Source organism: Tyto alba, unplaced genomic scaffold (assembly GCF_018691265.1).
Source record: "Tyto alba isolate M040663 unplaced genomic scaffold, T.alba_DEE_v4.0 Super-Scaffold_22, whole genome shotgun sequence".
NCBI lineage: Eukaryota > Metazoa > Chordata > Aves > Strigiformes > Tytonidae > Tyto > Tyto alba.
Genome location: NW_024881296.1, coordinates 860,981 through 870,190, shown reverse-complemented (window position 1 = coordinate 870,190; position 9,210 = coordinate 860,981). Strand labels below are relative to the sequence as shown.

Sequence of the window (9,210 nt, the reverse complement as noted above, 5' to 3'; positions counted from 1 at the left end):
GGGGTGTGTGGCAGCAGCGAAGGCGCCAGCAAATACTCGGCTCTGCCGCGCGTGGGGTTCAGACATCTCGGATCCTCCGCGCGGGCGCGATATGACCTCACGGATCAACTAGAGAAGCACTTTCCTGCCGGCAGAGGCAACTCCTTTGTAATTTGGCAACCTCTGTGATATGCTGATGCTTTCGGTTTGAATGCTTTTGCTGATTTAGGGTCACTAAACAGCTCTTGAGGCAGGAGTAAATTATTAATCTGCTCTGACTTCCTTCCTCTACCCTACGTAAATAATAACCGCTCCGTACCGAGTTCACTACTGGAGACCTGGTGCCTTTCGGAAAGAGGACGAGGGTAGAGTCCTCTGGAGTTATAACTCGCTCCAGGATTGTCTATTTTAACTCCTCTCAGTGGAAAGGTCTCATTAAAAGGTTTCCCCTCCACAGCTCTTGCACAGCACGTGACGGACTCCTAAGGCTTCCCTGTGAACCCACCGCACGAAGCGAGCGCGGCATGGAGAGGGGAGGTAGGAAATGATAATTCACATTTTCAGACAGTAAACGAAAGTGTAAAATCACTCGGGGTGGGGGAAGGAGCTCCCTTAAGTGTATTCTTTACTAATAACTCCCAAGATCATCCAGTTGTCTTATAGCTCATTGTCTTTGCCCTCACTTATGCTTCAAAAAAAGATTAAAAGATTAGATTCACTTTTCCTCTGCAGTTTTTTTTATCTGACAGTTTCTCAGTCATGTTTACCGTGGTTATGATTTGAGTATTTCTATTGAAATATGTGATTTTTAATGCACTGAACCACGTTGGCTGGGGTTCAGGCCCTGCAAAACGTGTTTGGGGAGTTTTCTGGTCATCTATTCTATAGGCTAGGTAGGGTTTCCCTTCAGTCTTTCCTGGAAAATGCTGGAAATGTGAGCTGGCCAAGGAGAGGGGAAGAGTGATGGCTTTCCCGGGCTCCTGAGAAACAGCTACATGAAGGATGAGTCTTGTGGTAAGCCCAGTGTTTCATCTCTGGGCTGAAGGGATCCACTTCTTTCCCTGGATCGTGCTCAGATCCCCGGCACCTCCCACACCCCAGCCCTCTGACACCTGTAAAATAACACTTTAATGCGACCCCCCTGACAACTGGGATCTACCCGTACTATCCCCTTTGGTTGGCTGCAAATTAGGAGCTGAATGAACACAAAGAAACCTTTAGTGCTTCTATATCCTCTTCTCTCCAAAATATTATTTTTAGCTGATCCCAGAAGATCTGAAACAAAACAAATGCATGCAGTGATATTCTAAACTTGCCTGGATGCAAAGCTAAAAACTGCAGCTTGCTGTCATGCGCTGTAGGAAAGGATTTGAGTCAACTCATCCTTTCCAAAAAACCCATGCCTTTTTTTTTTTTTTTTTTTTTTTTTCCTGTGGTGTGGGAGGAGGAGAGAATTAGTTATTCAGTGGAACGAGGACAATTAAAAGCAAATGCTGCTCCCAGCGATGCCATCATCTGTTCTGTGTTAGCCCTGAGCAACAGAGACAACCTGGCTTTTTAATTGGCCTCTCTTTTCTCTCTGGCCTGTGCTTCCAGTTGGCACAGTGGCTGACATTTTCAAAAGCCTCCGCAGGACTGAGATGCAGGCGTGCCTGCTTTTGTTTTGCCTGGGCAGCCGCTTAAAGATATGATTTGAAAAGGGGATGAAAGGCTCCAAATCGAGGTGGGCTGAGGTCAGGGTCTCACCCGCCCAGCTTGCCTTCCCCCGGAGCGTTGCCTTGGAACGGGGACACATCCCTGGCTCCCACCGCCGGGGTGAACCCGTGATGCCACCCCCCGCCGCTGCGGGAGGGTGAGGGTCCCCGGTGAATCACAGCGGCGCGGGCGCCTCTTCCCATCTGCCGCCCCTTCCCCGCGGCCGGCGGGGCAAAGCCGGTCCCAGGCGCCGCAGAGCAAAGCTTCCAGGGCCTCGCTGCGTTTCATTAGCTTGCTTCGCTTCTAAAGGGGAGCTAAATCAATCGGAAGGTCTTTAAAATGCTGCCCAACGGTACAGAGCGTGGGTATTCAAGGCTTGTTCAATTATTTGCATTAAAAGTGGATTCAGAGCGGTTTTCCTGAGAGGCAGGGTGAGCGATGCCGAAGACCTCGGCTCCACCGTCGCTCGGGGTGTTTTCAGTGTTACTCAGCTGTTCCTGCCAGCGTCACCCTTTATCGCTTGGAAATCTCACTCCGCCTGTTCTGGAGCGGGAGAGGCAGGAGGTGTGTGCAAGCGCCTTTGGGCGTCAATGAATCAGCGCTCACGCCGAGCTCCTTGGCAGCTCCTGGCAGCTGCCTGCGGGGGGAAAGCCATCGCCCCAGCCCGGGCAGCAGCCTCTGCGAAAGGGGAGGCTTGGCTAGAGGCTGTGACAGCCCTAAGGCAAAAACCACCCCAGCTGCCCTGTTCTTAATCCAATATTGCCAAATACACAGGTTTTTATACAGAGGAGTGTTTTTCATACCGTGGAGGCCTGGAATTAGCGTTCCTCGAGACAGCATGAATATATTTATAGACCATGTGTGTCTGCATTTTGTTATATTTTTATCTTTATAGGCTAAGAGTTAATAAAGCCAGGCTGTACTTATGTTTCTGCAGTGAAAAATGTGTTGAATGGTATCATGCTCTACTAGCCCTAAACAGTCTTTCAGACTGTAATTTAGGGGCTAATTCACACTACAGAAGTATAAAGGTTGGATGTCAGAGGTCGGCTTCCCCAGGACCCAGCAGAGGAAAAGAAGAGCAGCTGTGGGAGTCCCCAGGGTGGAAATATTTAAACCACCTTTGCTCTTGGTACTCCAAAAAAAAAAAAAAAAAAAGCAAGGCATCCCATGTATTCTAAATGACTTTCCTGAGCCAGCTTGCCACCTGGCACCCTGCGTACGTACTGCCAGCAATCACCTTATGTTTGCTCCCAGATCCTGAGCAGCAACACGAAGCAGCATCAGCTCCGGGCGCGATTCTGTCCGGGCCGTGGCAGAGCCTCCCCTGAGGAGCTCTCAGCTAATCCGTTTAACGTGGGCTTTTCTGACAGGGGAGAGTGCTGATCTTCTAATCACAATGTCGCCCTGTACTGATGTCTTGCAAAACTCCATTCCGACTGCCTTTTACCTGCCAGACTTGTTATCTCAAAGGAGGGAAGCAGGTTTGCCAGATGTGGGTTTTTCTTCCGAAAAAAACCCCCATGTTGATTGCCATTATGTTATTGTCCTTTACTTGTGAACTCTGGTCAGCTTTCTCTTTATTTTGCTCAGTATTGATGTCAGATGAGCTAGTCTAAAACTGTGGTTCTGGCCCTCTTTTGAGTACCAGATCTTAGTGTCTCTGGAGTTTCCCTACTATTGCAAAGGAAAAAAAAAAAGAAAAACCAGTAAATGTTTCTGGATTGCATCAAACCATATTTTCACAAATTTCAGAGGCAAGCTTCTTTGCATCAACTGATTCAAAAATGTATTGTTCATAACGTAATCGTGGATCCGTGAAAGGTCCTCTCCTGCATTATTCTGCCCCACGGCAGGGTCGGTTCTACCCAAATCCTGCTTGCAAGTGTTCATCTCACCTTTTCAAAATCTGCAGGAATAGAGACTCCACAATCTCTCCAGGCAGCCCGTTCCTTGGTTCAGCTGTGCTCCTAGTGAAAAATTGCTCTTCATCTCGAACGTAAAGTCCCCCTCCGAAGGAAAGCTTTATGATTGTTTCCCCCCAGAGGATGCGGAGGCAATAATTTTGTCTCCCTTCTTCTAGCAGTTTTTTACACAGTTGAAGGCTGTGAGCATGGCTCTTCTCAGCCTTTTCATCTGTACACTAAAGCAGTCTTTTTGATCTATCTTTCACAGGTTGTGTTTGCCAGGCTGCCAGCGTTCTTGCTTCTGTTTCCTGAACTCTGTCTTCGACTTCACCATGTCCTCCCTGAGGTCTTCCACTTGCTGACTGAAGTGAGAAGGTCCCTTGCCCATGTCCTGCACGCTGCATGTCCCTCCGAAGATTCTTACCCACCTCCTCAAGTGGGGGAAAAAAAAAGTATCCCGACAGTTCTTTGTTTCGCTACGTTTCTGCCCACTGAGAAGCGTTTCAATTTTGGGTGCCTGAGCCCCGAACGCCGAGCAATTCAGCTCTGCTACAGACTCCTCCTTTCAGGCTTTAACCACAAGGCATGAGTGGGGTGATCCACACCAAAACAAGGCTGCACAAGCAAATAGCAGTGCTGCTCACGGTGTCACTGCTGCACCCGGGAGTGGGGCTGTGCACCCCGGGGATGGAGGAAATTGGAGATGGGGAGGCTTCTTGCCTACCCTGGGCTTCTGTGCTTCTCCCAGAGCCCCCCCCAGTTCACCTCTCTTCGCGGGACAGATCCTGCCTTAGATCCTGTGCAGACCAACGGCCTTACACAGCCAAGCTGCTCCCATCTTCCCTGTGAAACCAGCTCATTAACGAGCGAAGCCAGACCCTGCCAGCTCCCCCTCTAATAAAGCAAACTGAAGAGCAAGTTGAGTCCCAAGATTTACCTGGTGTTTTCTTAAAGAAAAAAAAAAAAAAAAACAAAACAACTCAAACCAAAAGCTTTTGTATTCCAAGCACTTCTGCGGAGTTTGGAAATAAAGATGTTACAACTCTCCGCAAAGCGTATGCCTCTTAGCGATTGACAGCTTTCCCTGTGTGACACCCAATGAACTTGTCCAACAGATGGACCTGGAAGAAAAAAAGGGAGGAAAGGTGCCTAAGAAGCCTTAAACCTCTGATATTCAGTTTATTAAAATTTGATGGTGAGCTATTAATAATTAATGCAGCCAGGAAGATGGGAGAACCGCAGTATAATGGCCTCGAGATTTCTAGTTAGCCAGATTTCTCTACAGAGCTGGGAAAGAAGAGAGCAGCTTTCAAGAGGATGAAAAGGCTCCTCTGAGGGACAGATGTAAGCAGCAGTCAGCAACGGTCTCTGCGGGCTGGGTAGATCGCTGGAAGAGGATTTTAAGCGTTTCTTTCATTAAAAGCTGAACTGGGGGTGGGTGGTGCGCATGTCTCGTAAGGAAAAGATGCTCATGAATGCCAAGACCTCGAGTACAAGGTAAGGAATTGGGCTCATTTCCTTGCTGAGGGTGATTTCCTGAGCGAAACGAACTCTTTCTCCCCGCATCTCCCATCCCTCCCGGGACGCGCACAGAAATGCAGCCTCCCGCCCCTTCGGCCAGATTTTGGGAGCCGGCGTTCCCGCGGCAGTGACTGTCGGGGACGTCCAGAGCGAGGGGACGCGATGAACGTTGCGCCTTAAGCGTAAACAGCTCACTCGCCCGTTCACCTCCTAGTAACTTTGTCTAGACCGTTTCCTTTGGTGGCTGCACGAGCCAGCGTGATTCAAGTGAAGATGCAGCACGTCTGTGACTTCCCTTTCCTGGCTGCCAGGCCAGCTGCCTTATCAAAGAGAGAAACGGGGCTGGTGAGACGCGGCTTGTTTTTGTAAGCCTGTGGCAGTTGCTTTAGGATCACGTGGGTCTTTCAGATTAATGAATGCTGTCTTTGGATGTCCCCCTAAATATCGATAATAGGTTCTCCGGTCCTGTGGGACCTCTCCTGTCCCCCAGAGTTTATAAAGTCATTCACTGACAACCATTTGATTAGGTTCTTGAAGGCTCCGGAGTAAATTTTACTTGGCCCTGCTGACTCTGAGTTCTTCTCATCTCTCTTAACGATTGTTTAAGGTCTTCTATTCCTCATCTGGCCTGTATTTCCTGTCTCTGGTTGTTGGTATGAAACGTGTTAATAAGCATCTGGATGCCATTAACATATTTTGTCAGAACAGAAGCAGGGAAAAAAAAAAAAAAAAAAAAAAAAGTAAAAATTGAAGGCAGAGCCTATGTAGAAGTAAATCTGTGTTCTTTAGTGTTTGCATCAGGAGCAACCTCCCAGAAGAAGACATCTTTGCACCTTTCTTGTGCTTGTGAAGCACACCACTGGGACTGATTAATACCAATCCGGGAGGTATAAAAACACAGTGTGGACAAGGGATTTGCTATGTGGTACTAAGAAATGCCTCCACAGGATCCAGAGGGTATTAGGAAGAGCTTGGTGTGTCTGTGGTCATCTCAAAAAACCCTGTCCCAGTAAGCATTCCTGTTCTGGCTCCGCAAGCAGGGAATAAAAAGGGGCAGGACCGAAGCGTGCTGATCACTTTTCTCCTCGCTTTTCAGGACTGGGTGAAGCCACGGAGTGTATCTAAGGCTCTTCTGAACAGTCACCAGCAGATGAAGTGATCTGAGGCCTCGCCCACACCACAGTTTGTTCAGTCAGCTGCTGTAGGTCTTTTAACAGAGGTGCTTTTTAATGCAGCACAAACATCTTATTAAGTCAAGCACTGAAGAAATGTCACTTTGATTTTGACACACTACCCACAAAGTATGATGTATTTTCTGTTCTGTGGTGTTGTCAAGGTGGAGGAATGAATTAGCATGGATTTTTAATTACTTTGGTCTTGAACTCTGGTATAAATTGGAAGGGAAACATTGTCCTAGATGAATAGAGAGGCGGTGCAACAGCTGATCAGACCTCTGGTGAGGAGCCCTGTAAATGCAAAGAGGTGATTTTGGTCTTGTTTCTATCTCTAGCTTCTTCGATCCAGTTGCTCAGTTCCTACAGAAGCTTCTGCTGGCAGCAAGCAGACACCAGGAGACAAGAAAAGACATGTATTGTCTGAAATCCAGGTGCTCTTCATGTCTGGAAATCTGGGGAAAGGCTGCCATCTGCTGTAATGCAAAGCGGTTGCTGGAAATAGATCTGACCTAAATCAAGCCATAGTAGTCGTATTGAAGCTGTGATGAGTTTAGGGTAGAAGCAAGGCAAGAAAAGTGAAGGTGAACTGTGCATGCTGATGCTTTTCAGGGGATCACTCTCCTAATAATGGCTATCACCTGTCCCTACAAAATCGTGCCCTTAGAGGAAAAGACTCATTTTTGTGGTCTCTACCTGCTTTAATCCCTGGGATTTCCAGTCAAGGTCAGAGATGGGCAGAGGGGGACTGAGGCAAAGCTGCTGTCTGGAGGGACCTGCCGGGAGGTGACAGTGTGCTGCTGCTTCAATTTAATCTAGGCACCCACGTGTTTCTACAGCCTCTCAGCCGTAGAATTTTAAAATGCACAAAGGTATGTGTTTTTCCTCTCAGTGGTATGCGTGTGATACTTAAGATAGCAACGAGTTATCTTGGCTGCCTCTGCATTACTTGGTTGGGATTCCTGTGGCTGTACCCTCTATCCAGTGGACTTTGCAACCTAGAACAGACCAAAGTCTAAAAACATCTATAATTCAGGGCATTTATTTCTGATCTTTAAAATAAAATCCGTACTGAATCCTGTGGTAAAACTAGAACAGAATTCATATCTCTCAAAGTCCCTAAGATCCCAGCCCTGCTTGCTTGGTACCCTCTTTAGACATCACCAATTTGGTCTGCCTTTTCTGTATTTTTTTTCTTTTTCTCACTCCACGTCATTACTTGCTTTGAAACTGCACATTTTGACTCACAAGTAACGTTAGAAAGAAGAGCTTTTGGTTTGCCTGAGTAAAGGCAGGCTGAGAGGCCAGATAGGATTGTTCCGAATACACAGGTTAGCACGGTAGAACGTGGGGGGAAAGGACAGGAGCTCCTGACACCCTGCTCGTTTTGTAAAAGAAATCTACTGCATGGCTGTGGGGTGGCAGACGCATGTTTCTGGAGTCCTTTAGGAGTCAAACACCTCCTCTCACGCACGTTCAGATGAAAAGGATGCACTTAGGAGATGTAGTTTTTTAAAACGTTTGGTTGCGTACTGTCTGCCTGCTTGTACGCAGGCATCCGTCCCTCTGCCAGACGGTGCCTTATACACTAAAATCCAGTAAAGCCGAGACGTTTTGCTGCCTCTGGGATACCAGGATGGTTGGAAACATTGAGGGCTGGGAAGGAAAATAATTGATTTTTGGCTGTGTTTTGTTACAGCGGTCAGGAGGTCTAACATCAAATACTGCTGAAGAGATGGTCAGCTCAAGACGGTTGGTAGTGAAGCCTAAATGGTGGAAGCAGAGAGAGAGAGGCCAATAAAAGAGAGATAAATATTTGTGAGCATTACAAAGGTGTGGGCCGTACTGGCGAAAACACCCAGGATGTGATGTAGACAGAAAAAAATAAATGAGAGCGAGGAACTTCTTCGGGTGTATCTCAAAGAGTAGCAGAATTAGAGAAAGAGTCCACAGGCTGCAAAAGGAGAAGTCTAACATAGACCCAGCAAAGCTGGAGGCCTTGATAAGGCATCTTGACCCCTGTGGGTGATTTCAGTGCATGCTACAGGTAAATTCCATGTGCGTCAGGCACACCTGGTCTTTATACAATGATTCCTTGTTGCCAAACAGGAGAACCTCCTGTTGTGTTTTTCAGAGGCTTCACATGTCACCATTTAATTTAAAAATGAAGCCCTGTTCGAGTCCATGGTTGATACTGGAGTTGCTGCTCGGACCAGACTGTTTCCCATTACACTTCCCTGAAAGCATCCCACTAGAATCCCTCCTTTTGTAATGTCGGGGTGGCAGTGGCCGAATTCAAAGGCAGCGCTGCCCATAACAAAGCCAGCCTGGAAAGCTGACATAAAAAAAAAACCCAGAGCCCCTGATGACTCAGGTATTAATGTACTCCATCAGAATAAGCTGCTATCTGATAAAATGTGCTCACTCCAGATACAGGAGCAAGAGCTTTTAATTTCACACAGCCTCTTTACTGGAGACTGACAGTACCAGGAAGAAACTAGGTTAAATGCGGATACATCTGCAGCATGTCTAATGTGCTGAGGAATGACTTAGAGCCAAGAGGAGCTCTGCTACCGTTGCAGACATGGAGGAACAAATGCCGTATTGTTTAGGAGCAAGGGGAGAGATCTGGCAGCCCTGCTGCATGGACTGTCCTTACCTCGTGACAGTCTCTTGGTGGAGTCTGTTAAGAAACTGTCCCAGACAGAGCCACTGGCCTTCCCTACCCTGATCCAGCCGCTTTTCCTTCCTGCAGGCCCCTTCTCACACCCTGTGTGCTCCGACATGCTGTAGTGGCCTGGCTCCTTCTCATCGTGGAAGGAAAACGTGGGTATTGTCCTCCAGGGCCACAGCAAGCCCCTGTCCCACCCCGTATCTCGCCTCTAGCAAGGATACAGCACGTGAGGAGGTGGCCCGTGAGCTCAGAGGTGGGCCAG

At 47.9% G+C, this 9,210-nt stretch overlaps 1 long non-coding RNA gene across 1 annotated transcript; it reads left to right on the top strand.

The window, feature by feature from the left end:
• Positions 1-259: 259 nt before the first annotated feature.
• Positions 260-6,468, top strand: LOC116965015. The gene is made up of 3 exons (XR_004409080.2): positions 260-516; positions 3,850-5,078; positions 6,199-6,468. It is a non-coding gene; the product is annotated as an uncharacterized LOC116965015 (long non-coding RNA).
• Positions 6,469-9,210: the final 2,742 nt, after the last annotated feature.